Source organism: Triturus cristatus, chromosome 7 (genome assembly GCF_964204655.1).
Source record: "Triturus cristatus chromosome 7, aTriCri1.1, whole genome shotgun sequence".
In the NCBI taxonomy this organism is placed as follows: Eukaryota; Metazoa; Chordata; class Amphibia; order Caudata; family Salamandridae; genus Triturus; species Triturus cristatus.
The window spans coordinates 573084285-573102000 of NC_140590.1; the positions used below are offsets into that span (position 1 = coordinate 573084285).

Genomic DNA, 17716 nt, shown 5'->3' on the forward strand with positions numbered 1-17716 from the left:
GACTTGTATCCCTAGAACAATGTCCCTTCCCGCTGGCCGTTTCATGGCGGATTACCCAGAATGAAAGGCAGGTGGAAAAGGAACTTGGGGATCCGTAGCAGGCCCACCTTCCTCCCTGGCCCTCCGACATGGCCCCTGATGGGCACCTATGGTGCCCCTCAACATATCCCTGCACCATGTGGCAGGAACTGCATGGTACCTGCCACATAGTGCAGGGATATGCACGGGGAGCATATTTTGTACTGTGGTGTGTGCTGCAGCACCCGCCGCAATACAAAATATACACTTTGCAACCGCCTCTAAGGTGCGGGACCGCCGTCAGCTTGTCCGGCGGTCCCATTTCCCACCAGGATTGCTCGACTGCCATCCTGATCAGGCCCTGTAATCATTTTGGACTTTGTAGGAAGCCCGGTTACCATGGTGAGGAAATATGTCATCCTAGCAATAAACTGTCTTCTAATCGGGCAATATCTCCCTCTCTCATATAAAGTCACTCACTGGCTTAATGTAAAATTAGGTGGCTCTAAGCCACAACCTGATGAGGTACGTAGGATTCCCTAGATTGGAAATGGGGCCAAACACTGATGTAAATGACTTTATAGTAATTAATTTTAGGAAGCCAGCTTTAGCACGCAACCTTGCTAAGTTCCCCTCTTTTAAGTCCCAGTAAATTGGCAGTGCTTTCTTTAGGGTACTTTTATAGACCCAGTGTCTCTAAAACTCTAGAATTGCCTTTCCTTCTGTTTACAGTGTGCTTGTTACCAATAAATATGGTCTGTTGGCCCAGCACAACATTGATTGACAAGCTGATCAGACACCAGGTGTTCAATTTATTCTAAGACCAAGTTCTTAGATTCGTGATGTAGCTCTTCCTCAAATGCCCATACGTCTGTCGAGTCTTCTGAGGTCGATATTGCCATACCATACGTGACATCTGTTTCACGGGAGACGACCACTGAGGTGCCGTTTTTTCCCCTAACTTACCAATTCCCTGGCTGGAATATCATGGGCTGGGTGCTTAGTTAATTAATTTGGAATGTATACATGTCATAACAGGGTTGGACGTTTATTTGTTTACAAGTGAACTGGGTCATTTCGCCTCCCAATACATAGATGGCTTTCCACTTGTAACCCTGCTAGTGTAGCAAATTTGGGTAGAGCCAAGGGGGGTTTTCTTACTTTGGTTTCAGTTTTCTTCCCAGGAAAAGTTACTTGGTCTAAGCTAGATTACCCCATGTTCAACTTTTAAATTCTTGAGTTTTCACCTAGTAAGTTTTTATTCATTTTTGCATTCATTTAATTCTCATAATGTTGATATAATCACTTCCTTGAGGGGGGCAATTGATATTTTTGTTAACAATCATAATGGTGTTGCGCCAATAGTTTGGGTAGGGGTGTTTAATATTAGACACTGTTATCTGTCAGACAATCCATTTTATGGATTTTTTTAAAAACCCTTTGGGGGAAGATTTGACTTGTTTCATACATACTGCTTATAGCAAAGCTCCAAATCTGCTTCTTGTCCAGTATCATCTGAAGTTTGTCTCGGATAACACTTCAAATTCCCTCTCCCAAAGTCTAACATTTACTGGCAGAAGTTATTTTAGTACCATCGTTTTTTTGTTATTGCTTACACGTCATTATTGGAGACATTGTAGACTTTCTTTTAATTGACAATGTATTTCGTTATTATAATTTACTGTCAATTTAGACTTGTGAGGGTTCTTCCTCCGTACAAACTTCAGCTAAATCTCTTCCTTTAGTGACTTGAAGAAATAAGGCAGTCTTGCTGAAATGGGAACATATTAATAATTAATAAGCCAGTCTTTTTATTTTGTTCCGTTTATTGAATTTTCAGATTTGTAAGATACATATATCAATCACATTGAAATTGTAATCAACCAGTATACATTTACAACAATTAGATCGTTTGCAACCAATATACTATAATGTAGGCAAAAATTGGCCGAGCTGTCCATGAACATGCCATACAATGAATGAAATCCATTACAAAAAGACTAGATCATGTCAATCAATACCGTTCAACATTCTGATGAATTTGCTGAATTACAGACCTTGTGCCATAAACAGTTACGTTCCACTTGCATTTCTCCCATTGACTACAGCCGGCCTAGCCATTTCTTCAGGGTTTTTGATCAAACAACTTTATAAATAACCGTTAAAAACGGAACAATATACCAATGAGAAAAGAAAATAAGAAAGGAAGGGAGGGCAGGAACTGCTCATTAAGACGGTAGACATTCTACTGCCACCATTAGAATGCCAATGTGACAAATCCAGATATGCCTGTATGAGACGTGAATTGCAGCATAATGGGCCAGTATTCAGTAACTAATGATAAATATTTCTTAGCATTCCAATAACCGGACACATTACAAAATATATACATCCTGTATTTAAATAACATTAGGAATGTCTAAGGGGTCCTCCGGAGTTGTAGCCACTTGGAGCGCTGTCAAAATCGTACTCCAAGCTTTCAAAATAGGATTAATAAGCCAGGCTTGCTGGCTTATCTAATGGTAATCTCACCAAATGTCTGGACAAGGATGTGCAGGCTGAAGTTCTTGTTAATTCTTAGTTGCTTAAAGTGGGATAATCAATGACCTTGTACGATGAAAACGGTCAGATGGTTTGATTCCAACAGTTCAAAAGCATACTGCGCCCTTATACGTGCACTAAAGACAGAACCTAGAAATAGAGACGAAGTGTATCTTTGCAGGACTGCCTACAAGAGGGCCCTCGCTCATAGGAAAAAAAGTTCTCAAGGAAGATGATTGGGAATCCGAGATAATTGTGCGTTTTCCTCCTGACAAATGATTGACCCTTTTCTTCAAGGTTATTTCTCTCCCTTATCCAATAATGAAATTTGTTTTGTTGAGGTGGAATCCCAATGAGGTAATCCCTACAAATGTCAACTTTGAGTTCACTGAAGTAGTGGCAGCCCTGAAGTAGTGCCCTGAATTAGTGCCTCAAGGGCAAGGTGCCTGACCCAGATGGGGTGTCTGTTGATCTATTCAGGATTATTTTTCTCCTCTTAAGCTCCGCTTCTGACCGACGTATTGAGAAGTGCAAAAAGAGCAATTGATGGACAGAATGCTGCACAATTTCAAACCTTCACTTCAGTACAGCGATCTGGGCCTAAATCCATCGTTGTTTTCGCTCCCCATGCCATTCCAGTTCAGACCCAGCCATATGCAAATCCGTCTTGAATCTGTTACCCATAGGAACAGTCCAGCACAAACTGCCAGCCCTGGTCCTCTCTGAATTGGAAACCAGCATCCTGGGATCGGTTCCAGGGCATCACCTCTCATCAGCCAGGCTAGCTTGACTCCAGTGCCATGGAGAACATGGGATCCATGTCTGAGCACACACGTCCCACTCTGGTTGACCAATGCAAAAAGAATAATTGATGGACAGAATGCGGCGCAGTGTCGAACATTCACCCCAGTACAGAGATCTTGGCCTAAATCCATCGTGTTTTTGTTCCCCATGCCCCCCCCCCATTCCAGTTCAGACCCAGCCTTCTGCAAATCAGTCTTGACCCTGTTCCCCAAGGGAACAGTCCATCCCGAATTGCCAGGCCTGGTCCTCTCTGGATTAGAAACCAGCATCCTGGGACCAGTTTAAGGGCATCACCCATTATCAGCCAGGTTAGCTTTACTCAAGTGGCATGGAGAGCATGGGACCCATATCTAAGCACACCTGTCCCAGTCGGGGTGACAAATGCAAAAAGTATTAAAGTGCAGCAAAGTGTGGCCGACACATTCCTGGTCCCATTCTATCATTGTGCCAATTATAAGAAGGGCAAAAAAGGTGAGCCAGAGTGTTATCTTCCAATTTCACTTATTTATTCTTTTGCAAACATTGCTGGTAGGATTCTTTCGGATTGGTATGAGGGCTGGGCAAAATCATGTTCTTTCTTACCTTCAGTATGGTTTCGGGAGGTTCAGGCACCAAAGAATAATAATGACTCAACCTACATCTCCTAATTAATAAATATAAGAAAGCTAAGCAGGGCAACTTCTCTCCAGCCTAGCCTTTATGAATCAAAGCATAATGACCTGTCTGGGGGTAGATGAACACATTGTGTGTTTTCTTAGGTAAATTCACTGTGATGTGACCACCAGTGTGAAATATAGCCCCAGCAGAGAAACCCCAGTGCCTTTCAGACTTGAAAGGGGAGTGCAGCTGGGTTGTGTGCTTGCCCCTATTTTCTTTCACGTTGTATATTAACAGGCTCAAGGAATACTGGTTTGACTCAAGTAAAGACTTGCCACTAGCAGGAAGTTGACTAATTCCATCCTTGTTATATTCAGATGATGAAGTGCTCATGAATTTGAATTCATGTATGGTTATTTTTGATACAATATTGAAAAAAGCACAAAAATTGAAAGGTTTATTAAACAGCGGTTTAAAAGTTGTTCTTATCAATAAATGAATGCAGAAAGTAGCACATAAGCCATTTTAGTAGGAGTACAGCAGAAAGAACATTATCTCCAATTAACAATGATATTTGTTATATACAGCTAAAGGCAGAAAATCATCATTAGTCATTCTATATATTAACATAAATCATATTGTGAAAGGCTTGAATATAAGTTGACTATGCACGTTTCGGCTATAGTGCCTTCATCAGGAAGCTGTCACATCAATAACTTTCCAAGAAGACCAAGACTAAATGGTGGGGCAGAAGCTTATGAAACAGCTAAGAGGACGCTGCCATAAGGGGGTAATGCGATATCACGTTGTCACCAGGGGACAAAGTAGAGCATGAAAGCTAGATGGCAGGATCTGGTTGTCTCATATGTGGGAGTTAGAGTTCCGATTAAGGCATAGTCACTCCGAATCGTACGGACATAATTTGATAAAAGCGAACAGGGGCTGGTGCTCCCGATTCGAACTGGTCTCCGTCCGCAATGTATGCCCATGTCCAGGACCCCTAATTGGTTGCAGAGATTGCTGGACTTGTTCACCAGATTTACAGCCTACTTAGACTTTCCCGTTAACAAATCTAAAACCCAAGCAATGGTTTATGGCTTTAGAAGCCTGTAATCTAGAGTCTACACCATTGGTAATATCAAGATCGGACTTGTCCCTACCTTTCCATATTTGGGGGTTTTGTTTGTCAGAGCCTGCAGCTAAAAGCTGTTAGGATGTGTTTGGAAGGCTGAGTTTGCTGGAATTATTGAAGCAATGTTTAGTTTCTAAACTAAACTGGGGCAAATCCTTTAAGAGACATGTTTACTTGTATACAAGACCAAGGGCCTGATCTAGATTTCGGCAGACAGGTTACTCTGCAACAAAGGTGACCGATATACCGTCTACCGAAAAGAAAATCCCATAGGACGTAATGGGATTCAAATTTTGGCGGACAGGATATCCGTCACCATTGTGTCGTAGTAACCCGTCCACTGAGATCTAAATCAAACCTTAAGTGCTTCCTGATTGCTACCAATGATGCAAGGCTCTGGGGTTCCCATGACCAACCTGGTATTCAGAATACCAAGAAAGCATTTCTTAAGAGTTTGCTGGCAGTATCTTCCATCAACTGGACTTTTTTGTGCCACACTGAAGGGAAGTTTTATTACTGTACTGACTACATCAAATTATGTCCTCTCATGCTGTGGCTTTCATTATGGACTAAGCAGGAATCCGGCTTTACTCTGTTGGTACCTAGTGATTGCCTAAAGTTAAATATGTCGCCAAGTTTCTCTGGTTAGCCTAGATAAAAACCGTGTGTACTATTCTAGTGTTGCCAAAATAGTATACTAACCTCAACACTATTTCCATCACAAGTAAGGCTATTGTTAAGGCCCATTTTTCCTCCACATGTAATTATGCTAGAAAATGTACTGAATTCTGTAAAAACGCATGCTGATGGATTATATACTGATAACCACGTCACCAGCCATGGAGCCATATCTTACCTGGGGTAAAAATTTACAGCACAAATAACCATATTTGTGTTATGTTAAATACCTTGCATGTTTTTTTTTTTAAACAAATGTATTTGGTCTCACAATGGTACAGCAGTGGCCGAGGCCAACACATCAGTATTTGTCATCGTACATGTTGTCTTGTACCAATGGAAGAAAGACAGAAAATAATAAACAGAGAAGGTAACCATGAACCTTGGGTAGACTGGGCATACCTTACATGTTTTGGTTTCCTTTCCTGAGCCTGGACTTTATTTTACTAAGCTCCTTGTGATTCTTTCTCACCACAGTTTACTATGCACTTAATGCTCTCGTTCAAATTTTATAGTCACTCTAATAAACTCTTGATGCCGATCTTGAGATCTGTCTATTTTAGACGGTGCAAACCGGCCATGTTATCTTCATTTCTTACCTTCGGTTTATATCCCTATGTCAGTAGTTACATATGTTTGGCACTCAATTGAACTCAGAAGCACATTATGAAGGGGGCTGATATCGGCCTTAGTATGTAATTGCTGCTAGTTCTTTGTGCATACTTTTATTGGTTATTCTATGAAGTGCCCTCTCGATCTGTTTTTGTGTATTTTAATGAGAAAGATTGGGATGCTTTCCGTAATCTATAGTTGTGAACTGTATAACTGTATATCGCACTATCGTTTTAAAAAACTTTTTTTGTGCATCTTATGGTTGTTTTTAACCGAATAAAACGTATTTGATGAGTGACTGCTCAAAGCCTGTGCACATTGTTCACATAAGCCTGAAAGTAGTTCCTTTCTCCTCAGTAACAAAGCTGGTACGAAGTGTGTGTGTGTGTGTGTTTTATTTTCAATTTACATTAACTTTAAAGTCTGTCTATTTACTTTGCCTGCATGTCGTGTGTCCAGTTAAATAATGAATTATTTCACAACTCCTTGTTACAATTGCTGTTACAGAGTACTGAAGTGACTAGGTGGTGATTTATTCTTTTCGTCTTTACAAATAACAGTAAAATGCATGTCACAATTGAAAAGCTTGTTGTTTAAAAACTTCACTGGTAAAACGACCACACCAGTGAGTGCTTTTTAAATGTTCAGTTTTGATTGCAATCATAAAGCAGTCCAGTTTAGGTTATGGCAGTTTTTTTTATTTTTTTTTATTTTTTACATTTTTATGACCTATGCTTTGCAATAAAAATTAAAACAAATTTTGACCTCCGCACCAGATTGTCAAGGCCAGACCAATTGGCTTTGCCAATGATTGTTTACTTAATTGTGAGTGGTACTTTTTGGCATGAGCGTACTTATTGGTATTGGTGTAAAATAGCACTTGTCACATCTTTCACCTTATTTTTGATAGGCTAACACATTTCAAACGTGTGACAGTCTTTATCTTATGAACTTTACATCTCACAGTGGTTGCTGAAAAAAGTGCGTTTGTCTCATGTATTTTCATGAAATGAATGATCTAGGACTTATAAGTCCAACACTGCAGTGCTGAGTGCCATTTGCCAGAGACTGGCTGCTTTTTGTCCTGTGATAAATGGTTATGAGCATGGGTGTAAGAAACTGAAGAGAACCTCCTAACCATGTGAGCCTGTGCTGTACGTGGCTCTCTCCGAGAACATAAGCCGCTCAGCTCACAAAGGCCTGCATGTCCCATTATTTCCGTATAAGGTTTATGTTCAATTAAAGAGGAGCCATGGTGCATGTGTCTGTGGTGAGAAGTTCATGCTCCCAGGGGTCTTGCCTGTGTGCTGCCCCTTGTAGGTTGTTAGTGCTTTTTGTGTGTGGGACGCTGTGTGGTGCAGATTGGTGCTTGAATGTATTGTGCGCTTGCCCTTATGTTTGTTCATGGATGTGTGTTGCTTGAATGTGCGTGCGGTCTTTCTATGCATGTGTCACATTCACTCACCAACTCCACGCCTACGTTCACTGACTTCTCTGTGCATACAGACCGACCCAAACTTGCAAGGAAACTTGCCCATGAATAAACAAGTACTTTCACTTATACAAATCCAGACATATGGAACGTACCAATGCTTTTTATTGATATCATTAGATGTGTTGGTATCTCTGTTGTTTGGCTTCTGAGTTTGTTGTCAGCAGGCAGAGTGTTGGTTAACACTTCAAGACCAGCGACTATGGCTCTCTCTGCAGGACTAAAAGAGAGGTCCATGATTATACTGGTCAGTATATCTCACTTGATTTTCCCTATCTGTCCTGAGGTTGCTTCCGACCACCAGCCCCTTCAGGTGCGTACAGGATAAAATGTGAAGTTGGTGAGTATTATGGTCTTTGTATCTATTTCCTCTTGTGCGCAATTTGTAGGTTTCTACACATGCCTTCTCTTTTCCATTGCTTTTAGTTAAAAGCTAAAACACTCTTTATTGTTGACTGGTTGTGTGTTCTGCTGTTTTCTGACTTTCCCTGTGAATTCTTTTTGTTGAGTTTGTCCCTTTTCTTATGTCACCTGTTTGCTGAGGGTAATGGATGTTGCTTGGTTTCCCTGTTCCAAAGCATGTTTTTATTATTAGTTTGTACCAGTGCCACCTGTTCTGGCAGCCACAATACTGGCGGCTCCTCCAAGCACAAATGCCCTGATCCAGGCTGCGCTGAATTATTGAATGTGATCAATTGTTGCATGTGGTCTGACAGCAACTGTCGTGGCGGGGCATTCCCAATGGATGATGCTGTCAATAGCTGTGTCCTTTCACCTGGTTTGTCTGTATTATTCATGGCACTGCTCTGTGGGGGTCACTGCTCAGGTGCTTCTTTGCACACCAGCATTCGTGGCCCTTTGGACTTTCTGCATCTCCAGCAAACCTGAATCTCCACACTAAGGGCCTGATTAAAACGTTGGCTGTGTGTATACTCCGTCACAACAGCAATGGAATATACATACCACCAACATGAAGATCCTCCCCTCCCAATATAAATATGGGCGGACCTTCAGTTTGGCTACAGCGGTGACTACTCCAACACTTCGTCACCCCAATAGCCAAACCTCTCCGACAGAGTAAGGGCTGTCGGATAAATGGCTACATGTCCATCCACCCAATCAGGATGGGCGAACATGTACCTGTTTTTTTAATGTCTGTCTCCGCTAAGCAAATCCTGGCAGTGAGGGACAGTAAAAATCAAATAATGCTCCCCCCACCATGGGAGATGACTCCAACTGGCGAGGCGAGCATTACTTTAAAAAACCCATTTATTTTCAGCCTTTTTATAAATTTGGCGGTTGGGACCTTCACCAGGTCAATATATAAATGAGCCCCTAAGCCTTAGTTATTTTTCTTTTCCATACTTTTCAATATCTAGATTCCGTTTGAAGAGTACCATTTAGTATATAGAGAGGTCATGGCATTTGAGTAAAAAGTAACTAATACGGCAGGGTATGCCAAATTATGTGGCAAGGTTGACCAAAATTATGCAGCAAGAGGCTGCTTATGTGGCATGAAGTTGCACATTTTTGGGAGTATTACCTCATCATTTTGTAATTTATGCATAATAACACTAGCACCTCGTTAGTATTAGCTTAATGGCTGAATACGGCAATCGGCAACTAAAAGGTGGTCAGTCAAACATTGCAAACGATCTTCCACTGCACAACAGCAATATATGTGCCGGCTATTTTAGTAACTTTTGAGCCATTTGAGCTTGAATTTTTTTTTTTGTTAAAATCTGAAGCATCTAATGGATCGTGTGGCAAATCCGTAATTAAACCTAAACCCTGTGGCGGCATAATCGCATAATGCCAGTGGGCCTGCATATAGCAAATATTTTTAAACACCTATACTGTATATGCCACTAAGAATCTCCGCACGTGAGGCGCACACTCCTTCTTTTTTTTTTTTTTTTTTTTTTTTTTTTTGGGCCAGTGTAAATAACCCTATATCAGAGATGCAGAGACTCAAAGATATTTATTTGATCATAGCAGACTCATGAGCACCCAAATAGTACCTGGCTGCATTTTACTGATCTGCCTCAATGTAGTACCATTCAGAAATAGCACTCTGCATGTCAATGCGATTGTGCCACTGAAAGTATAAGTCTCCGTTTCATGTATCGTGTTGGTCTTCCATCTTTAAGTTGGCATATGACAACATTTATTCAAAGGGGAAGCATTTTGTTTTATGTGTATTGGGTATAATGCATGCAGTTAACGTTTTTCCTTTCCCACCAAAGGTTCCTTCTTTCTATGGGTGTTATGTGGCATTGTGCAAAATGCTATATACAGGCCAGGTCCGAACTTGGGCTGCTTGTAAGTTTTTCTACTGATGTCCGTGCCTTACTGTGGGTAGTGGACAATTTGTTAACTATTTTACAGATCATTGTGTTTTTTTAACTTTATTCTAGATGTTTACCCACAAACAAGAAAATAACCAAGAAACAGATAATAGATGAATCACCAGATGACAATAAGTCAGTCCATCAATGCAGGTATAAAATACTACGGTGCAGTACATTCAGGTATCAAATGAAGTGTGATACCTACCGGTCTTTCCTGAGTAAGTATGCAGTAAAATGTGACCAGATGTTTTTGGGCTTGGTAGTATGCACTAAAAGTGAACAATACGTTTCCAAAAATTGCGTTCATATACACCATATCTTGTAACCAAGTCTTGGAGTATTCTGGGACAGGGCGCTTATGCCATCCAATGGCCACACGCCTCTTGGTTAGTGCTAGCAGCATAATACAAAAGCCCTCCTAATTTGCAGGCTAAATTTACAATAAAGCTAGTAACCCTACCTCAGGTGTAAAGGGCTGTCAACAGAAATTATTTCATGGAGACCCCCACAATTGAGAATTGGTAGGCAAGGCTAGCATCAGTGCAGGAACCCCAGAGAAACCACACCTAAAACACACATCTGGAATTTAGCAGTCCATCTTGTGGACGAAAGCAGGAGTAACATGGGACCAATCTAGCAATCTGCAATGCAATTATTTATGTAGTTAAGAAACACCTTGTTTATTTGTTGATGCGCCTTAGCCCATTGTATTCTGTAAGTGGGTACCATAGCTCATTAGTGAATGTCTAGAGTTAGAAAAGATTAAAAACATATTTAAAACTAAATGCTTGAAATGCAGAGCAGTCCGGACACAGTAGATTAACATAGAGTCGGCGGGCATCTCCTGGAAATGTAACCTTCATAGCATTATGTGAAGCAAAATAGTAAAACCGGCTTAGCTTGTAGACTTGATCCTTCAAGCACAATTCATCTTACTTTAAGAAAGCATTATTTTCATAAACTTGCGGGTCTCAAACTCACTGATGAACCTGCCTTCAAACATCACCTCCAGGCCCAGAACTTGAGAAAGAGGGTCACTAAAACAGTACAAGTAGATGTCTCCTGGGAGTCAAAAGATTTGGTGCCATGTGGTAAGTGTTGTATTTACGGGCTGAATTACCTTCCTTGTAGCAGATTTTTCAGCATTGAGTGACTAACCCATTCAGTTCAAGTGTGTGGTAGATCCGCTGATGGATAATGGTTGAATTGCTATTAGGTAATAGCGCTCAAGGTCTGGTGCGGTCATTCAACCTTTGACACAGGGCAGAATGAGACACTCCTACTCTCAAGGGGATCTTCCGCGTCAAATCTGCTGCAAAATGACAGTGTGTAGTTGGTAGAAGAATTTCTTGGGCATATTAACAGGGACATTCTGAACCACATGCAGTACTTTAAGGAGCACTATCGTAAGGCATATGTGGCCGATCATGGAGAGCAAAAGTCTTACACAAGAGTCCGCTGTACATTCAAGGGCAGTCAATGCTGACTGATGATTGTTCTACTAAAGGGAAGAAATGTGTGAAACCCAACACCTCCAGGTATTTTATATTACTCGCAGACCATCTAAAGTCCTCTACCCACCAGCGGAGTCATGATTGTTTGGGGCATTAGCTCCGACCTTTTCCAATTAAAGAAGTCCTGTGAACTCTCTAAACTTGCATATGTCAGCCATGCATGGGGATACATTATCGTGAGACTTTTTTTATATAGAGGAATATGAAAATGTTTGACATAGAGGAGTATCTTGTCGACATATAAACTGATATTATGCCTATCCGAAGGTGTCCTGATAACCTCTATTAGCATGTAGCTCACAGATAAGAAAGGCAAGCGGTTCAATAGCTAAGGAGAAATTAAAGGGTGAGAGGCAACACCCCTGTTTCATCGCTCAATCGGATCAATTACGTCTGAGAGAATGCCCCTTACTTAGACTATAAACATGAGGCGGCATACAGCAGACAAATGTTAGACAGAAGCTATTCTTATCCAACCACCATCCGATGCAGCACCTCGTAGAGAAAAGGCCACTCAACAGTCGAAAGCTTTTTCAGCTTTTTGATTTACTACTACAGATGAGAGCTGCAAGTTTATATAATACATGCGACCAGAGTCGTTCATCTCAAGATATTTTGCATTTATCTTGCTGGGCTAAACCCTGCTTATCAGGAAATAGTCCATGAGCTAGGGCTTTTTGTTGGATATCAGCCTGTATGATGGGCACAGTTTGACTGGATTCTCTGGTTTTAGAAACAATCGAACACTGTTCCAGTTGATGACGACAATTGCCAATAGAGAAAGCCTCATCGAACATTCTAAGGAGGTAGGGCAGGACAATATCAGAGAATTCCTTCTAGAACACAGTACTAATATCATCTGGGAGTTATCTTTATCTCCTCGATCATGAGAGGGTCATTTAATAACTCATGTTGGTGATCCTCGTTTCAGGCAGGTGCAAACTGGTCCAGATATCTTTTAATATCTAACTCTGTCTCAGACAGAAAGGGATGAGTGAATCTTAGTAAAGCCAAAATACCTCTACTATTTAACGCGTATTTGCACAAACCACCCTGCTCTCACCAACAGTCTTGTATGTTACACTCTGCTCCCTTTCCTCATTGCAGCACAGGCTTGGAAATTCCAAGGGTGTTTGCCCTTACACATTATCTAGCCATGACCTTGTGGTGCATGAAGCTGAACTCCGAGTGCGCTGCCTCACAACATTTCTTTAAATTGTCTAGTCTGATGTTACAGGGTTTTGTTCTGATGGCGTCATAATTATCTTCCAATCCTTTCAAAACATTCTTGAGGTGGCTCATTTTCCTCTAAGAGACCTAAGGACACCAGATTTGTCTTAAATGCATATACTACATATATAAACTATAAAGGTGTCCCATAGCCTGCAATAATCTTCTACAGAGCCATCATTCACAGTAAAGAATCGCCTGATCTCACAAGTACTGTCGAAAAAGAAAGAATCCGAAAGCTTCTGACTCGTAAATTTGGGCACAGGTAAAGTCATATCAACAGTCACAAGTGAATGATCAGAATGTGTCCTAGGCAAGATATTCTAGTGAGTTATATACCTTGAAATTTGTGTGGCAACCAAGAGCAGGTGGTTTCTGCAGTGGGCATTGTGAATGGAAGAACAATATGAATAACTATAAGCACCTGAACTGCCACCATGGATCAACTAGGTCGAAGTACCCTATAATCACCAGACATTTCAATGTTGAGCAAGTAAAGTGTTAAGGGGTGTTACCAGATCCAGTTGAGTGCCTTGTCTAGCACCATATATTAAAACACCTCCTTGCCACCCCATAATATAATATTCCTGACTTTTAATCATTTTATCACCTTGTTGAAGAACGCAGGAGCATCAACATTAAGGGTATAGCTATTTATAAGCAAACTTTTGTGCCCACACAAAGCACCACAAAAATAAACCTTTCTGCCCTCATCAGCCCACTGGTTCATTAGCTTGAAAATTCAACTAATTGTGGCTAAGTATGGATATACCCTAGGAGTAAGAGGAGAGCATAGAAAATAAATATTTCCCCCGCCCATCCCCCATCTCCTTGCATAAAATTGGTCTGTGGAGAGGCCATATGCTTCTCTTGTAGCATAATTATATTAACTCTATTTTTCCTAGGGTAGGTGAAAATATCCGTAGCTTTGCAGGGATTATTCAGACACCTAACATTTCACAACCTCAACCTTAGTGGTGGTTTCTTTCAATGGAAATGTAAAGACCGCAGCAGGAACTAAAGATAACCAAAGAACTAGACCAAGAGGCAGAGCCTAGAAGCTGGGTGGCACATTGTCCCCATGCCCTGGAAGTTAGAATTTGCAGTCGTGCTGAAGCAGAACAAGGGGCACACCTAACCATCCCAGTCCTAAAGTATATGCGTAGTACTCTCATTTATTAAGCCATCATGACAAGCACCATACTCTGCAATCACAGCTGTAAAGCAAGGATTACTAGCTGACTCAACTCTCCCCACGCATCCATAAGCAAGGGGGAAGGATGGGAAGGGCAAAGTTGAAAAAGGAAAGTGGGGTTGAGAATCAGCAGACCACAAGCTCAGGGACCCTTGACTGTGCCAGAGTAGTCTCCCACCCACCCCACCCCCCACCCCCCCCCCCCCCCAAATTCAGAGAGCACAACATAGAACAAGACCTCATGGATGCACAACCCCAGCTACAAGAGTACAACAATCTCTCCAGCACGTGCTATGCAGAGTTTGGGGGGGAAAAGTACAGAAAAATGCAGACAGCTGTACAGATATGCATACAGCCCTAAGCACAATGGGTATGTCCGTATATTGGGCCCATACTATATTACTCCAGCTACACCATACTGCTGAGCCCTCAAGTTGGCTGAAACTCGTCTGGGGTTGCTTGTGTTTCCATTCAAAGGGGACATGTCCTGGCAATTTGTCTGAACTGTTCAATTTAGAGCAGGGCAAAGGCTCATTTGCATTTGGCTGGTACCTGTCTGAGGTGGCATGGTGAGCAAAAAAATGATGTACTAGGTTGCAGGCTAGAGTAAACACTAAACAGTATTCTTCCCATCACATTTTTGGAGGGTGGTGTTAGACATTGCATCCTTGCTGTGATTTAAACTGACTTTTTGCCTTCAGACTTCCTGCTTTTGCTGACTTCGTTTTTTGCTGGCCTTAGGATTCTGTGCACTTTACCACTGCTAACCAGTGGTAAAGAGCTTGTGCTCGCTCCTTAAAGCATGCTAACGTTGGCTTATCCACAACTGGCATATTTAATTTGCTTATAAGTCCATACTAAAGTGCACCATATGTGCCCAGGGCATGCAAATTAAATGCTACTAGTGGGTCTACAGTACTGATTGTACCCCCCACTTAAGTAGCCCTTTAAACATATCTCATACCTGCTATTGCAGAACCTGCGTGTGCAGTTGTGAACTGCATGTCGACCTGGCAAGTTAAACCTCTTGCCAGGTCCAAACCTTCCTTTTTAATACTTTTAAGTCACCCCTCGGGTATATACGTCCGCATAGGCCCTGAAAAGCCCAGAGGGCATGGTGCAGTGCATTTAAAAAGTAGGACATGTATACGGGTCCTGGTATTGAAAAACTCTTGCATTTGATTTTCACTTCTGCAAGGCATGTCTTGGGATAACATTGGAGTTGCATTATTACATTTCATAAGAGAAATTTCCAAATGCAAAGGGATGATCCCTTCAAGTTTGGTGTGTCTGGAATCACAATTTAAGATCCTAATTTATGGTGGAGTCTGATTTATAATTGCAATACTGAAAATGCCACTTTTAGAAAGTTGGCATTTTCTTGCTTTACCAATTGGTGCATATTGCCTGATCACATGTCTGTCTGGGGTGGGTGATTTATGGGCTTTGTGTTTTCCCCCTAGTTAGCCACACACAGTGGGAATTTAGATGTGACTTGAAGGGCCATCATGGCAGAATGGGAGGGAAGAGCTGGACCCATCTTTACTTAAACCTGAATGGCTATGTCCAGTCCTCACACAAAGGGCTGCATACACCCTGTACTGAGTCTGGAGCCAGGAAGGGCCGGAATCTTGCGCACTTCAGAGGCCTCTCTTTGAAGTCTCTCCCACTTCAAAGGCACCACAGGGTATAAGAATTCAGACACCACCAATTTAGTGCACGCCTGGACCTGAGGATACTCAGTGAGGCAGAAGGACTACTGTGCTGCTGAAAGGACTGCCACCCTAATGGACTGCTACTTTGCTTGGCTCCTGCTTTGCTGTGCTGACCTGCTACCTGCTGCTCCATTGCCTGGGTGAGAAGGACTGCACCTGCATCACTTGAATCCAGAGTGACTTCAAGGGCTAGTTTGCTAGCCTACTGATCTGAAACCTCAGGGCCATAAAAGACTTCCAACCACCCTGCTTCTGCACCTGGACTCTGCGATCTGTGAGTTTGCCCTGCCAAGTGGTGCCACCCCAGTCCTGCACCCCTGGAAGTGGGCCTAAAGTGTTTGCTCTAGCAGGACCGACGCATCCTCTGTTGAACTGATGCATCACTGCTGCTGCACGGATCAGAACTGCTGCATCGCCTCTGCTGCGCAAATTAGAACCGGAGCATCGCCTCTGGTGCGTGGATCGGCAACAACGCATCCCCACTACTGCGTGGATCAGACCGGACACATTGCCTTTGGAACTGCGACCTCACGACGCTCTTCCCGGTGCAAGGGCCTCGCATTTTCGTCTATGGCAGCCTTGACGCTGAACCTCTGCATCGCAGCTCCCTGGTAATCGGAGTCTACACATCTCCACTGCTGCGTGGATCAGGACCAGCGCATCGCCGCAGCTGCGTGTATCAGCACTGACACATCACCTCAACCGAACCATTCATCCTCGACATCGAAGCACTCAGGATTAAAGTACTTTTATTCAGCCGGCCCCACTGGGTCCCTGTATCTGGCCCGAGCCCCGTCGCAGTCAGCCTGAACCTGTGACTTTGTCCCAGTCCGGTGCGACCAGATATCTCAAATAGCTCTTTCTGCTCCTCTGCACCTAAGCACTATTTTCACCTAAAAACTTTGAAATTCAGTATCTCAAGTTCTACTTATTAGATTTTTGTCTTGTTATATTTATTAAAAATATCCTTTATTTTTCTAAACTTGTGTGGATCTTTCTGTGTGATGATTTAACAGTTTTTACTAGGTGTTCCCCAAATACTTTACATATTGCCTTCAAGTTAAGCCTGACTGCTCTGTGCCACGCTAACGAAGGGTGAGCACATGTTAATTTAGAGTTTGCTGGTGCCTTACCCTGGTTAAGATTGTGGTTATTGCTTGACCAGTGCTCATACCCGAGTCAACCAGGAACCCAATTTCTAACTGGTGGGAAAGGGTGAAATGGGTCCGCCGTTGTTTCCCTAGGAATCATGTAGGAGACAATGGCATAAATAACCAAGCGTGGCCTTGTAGAGGCAAAGTCTGAGTATAGCAGCATGAACTCGGAGCAAGAGCATATATTGTACAACACATAGTGCAAAGAATCATATTAGCTGGACAGCATCATGGAGCAAGGGCTGCACCAGTCATAAACTAGACCAGAATCCATATTTCTCTGCCTCCCAGGCGGCAGCACCAGCGCCAATCACTAACCTCCATCCCAGTGCTGAGCATAACTCACACGGTCTCCCCACACCTGCATGATTGAACACCAACCTCTGTAGTGCTAAAAGGTTGCTCTACTATTGTGAACTGCGTCCAAGCGTTTATGCATGAGGTACAGTTTTATGCTGTTGGTGTCCACCTCTTCATGTCGCTAATCTTAGACAGTAAATTTTGGTACTCTGTATAGAGCTCAGGGTCCTGTGAATGAGCAGACTAAGACCCAGGCTTAGCCATGTTATCTGCAGACTGCTGACCCAGGGCATAACTTTGTAAGGCAGCAAAATTCTCCATTCTCTTCGGTTTCTGGACAGCTTTGCAAGGCAGCCTAAATTCTCTATCTTCTGATTCCTGTG

General features: G+C 42.4%; 1 protein-coding gene across 11 annotated transcripts in view; it reads left to right on the plus strand.

Annotated features, from left to right (window-relative positions):
• The window catches only part of SPATA20 (spermatogenesis associated 20), a 2191885-nt gene that overhangs the window by 21931 nt on the left and 2152238 nt on the right, over positions 1-17716 (plus strand). For 3 of the 11 annotated variants that reach the window (XM_085617130.1, XM_085617128.1, XM_085617129.1), the window contains exon 1: positions 10423-10443. The exons of 7 other annotated variants lie outside the window; for them this stretch is intronic. The gene's annotated coding sequence lies outside the window, so the exon portion shown is untranslated. Of the gene's footprint in view, positions 1-10421; positions 10444-17716 lie in introns of those variants that run through there. One more of the 11 variants, XM_085617122.1, reaches the window with a different exon arrangement.